Here is a 1,917-nt window from a genome sequence, read left to right on the forward strand (position 1 = left end):
TGGCTGCTCTCCTCAGCCCCCAGCTTGGCAGCTCCCAGGCCTGGTCTCTGGGGAGCTCCAACTGGGACAGGGCCTCTCTGGGTCACATCACCTGCCTCCCCTCACAAATGTTCACCAGTGCATTTGACTTAAAAACAATTTATGCAGCAATTAATGAACGCTTGGAGTGCCCTGGTGAGTCATCTCTAATGACAAAAGTTGCATAATCACTTGTAACAAGTCTATGACTTCATTATTTACTTATTTAAGTCATTAGTTTATCTATTGCACAATCGAGGAAAGGGGGGATTCTAACCCTTGTTGGTTAGAAAGAGTTCCCCAAAGGATGATGGGACAGGGAGAGGACCCGGGTCCCTGTCACCCCTGAGGGTGGGCTGCTCTGGGGTCATTGCCATGGGCCCATCTGACACCAAAGGGGTCCCCGGGCTTAGAGGACAGGATCCAACATCTGCAGAGAGTCAAAAAGGCGATGCCGTCAATAGCACATTAACCCCTGGGCAGGCTGGCTGCACCGTGACGTTGCCACAGAGGCTGAAGGCCCTTAACAAACAGCCATGGAACTCACTTCCAAATGCCCAATGAAGTAACCTGAGAACCAGAGTAGGCACATTAACAAAAACAGAGTCTAGCCCATCTCTCCCAGGCCTGCCTTAGAGATAGCACAGACATGGAGGGAATCAGGGTGAAAGTGGACACCCTCTTGGCATCCTCAGACCTTGCCCCCGGGCCCTGTGCAGGTTACCCAGCATAGCAAAGCCCTTTCCCTCCCACTGGGATGTTACAGTACTCAAGCCTGATGACCTTTTCAAACTGGATGACCTTCTGGCTGGGTTTGGCGTCTCAGAAATAAGACTTCCCAATGAGATTCCACGACAGCGGAAGATGGCGGGGAGGTCATTTTCAACATCTCAGAAAATCTGAGGAAGTCACACATTCACGTCTATCTGGCTCAAGCAAGTTAAAACTCAAGTCATTTCACTAAACATTTATGCTATCTTATGGCAGATGTAGGTAAATCCGATTAGTAAACAGAAAAACAAATTATTTCCCAAATGAGTTATACAGTTCTTGGTGGGCAAAATCTCTGAAAATCTAAGTGCAGGATAAAGTTCCAAATAAACCTCTCCTCAGTTTCCTTGACAGATATGTGATAACCTTACTGGGAGAGGATGCACCAACCCTTAAAAAACTCACTTAATTTCAGGTATTTAGGTGTAGTATAAACATTTTTATCTAGCTGCCAGTGTTGTTTCCACTTTTAAAGCATCCTTGTATGTACATCTTTGAGGTTAGTGGTTCTTGACTAGGTCTGCTACCGAAGAAAACGAATCCAATCAGAATTTCATCCTCGGTCCACTTCGAGGTGTTCTATGGGTAAAAGGGTAACAAAGTCCTTTTCTCTTTTGCATGAGGAATTAACCTTGGGTTACTACATAATTAAAACAGCTTTAGGGGAAGAAAAGACAGAGTCTGCAAGAGTATGTCACCCTTTCTGTCAAGAATTAAGACTCCCACCAACTTGGTTTCTGAGGCTTTTCCATCTCCCTCCATTAAAGGGTCTGGCATACCAGGCACAGAAGGGCCAGCCCATGTACGAGAATCAATCTTTGTCAAGAATAAGAGGCCCTGTGTTGAAAGGTCCCTGTGGTAGGTCAGGTCATCATCGTCCACGGTTTCTACAAGTCATTTAATGAAGGAGGTATAGTCTAAGTAAAACTGGAAACAGATTTAGTTAACAAATTAGGTTTCCCTCTGAGTAAATCAACTGAATTCAAAATCCAATTATCCTTGGGTGTCTCCCACGTTCCTCCTTTTTAGCTTATGCTCTTTGTCTTTTTGCCGATTCAGATTCTTCCCTTGTTCCCAAACTTGGTTCAAACCTTACACTGCTGGAGGAAACTCTGCGCTTTTTTTTTT

Source organism: Neophocaena asiaeorientalis, unplaced genomic scaffold (genome assembly GCF_003031525.2).
Source record: "Neophocaena asiaeorientalis asiaeorientalis breed wild unplaced genomic scaffold, Neophocaena_asiaeorientalis_V1.1 scaffold49, whole genome shotgun sequence".
Lineage (NCBI taxonomy): Eukaryota > Metazoa > Chordata > Mammalia > Artiodactyla > Phocoenidae > Neophocaena > Neophocaena asiaeorientalis.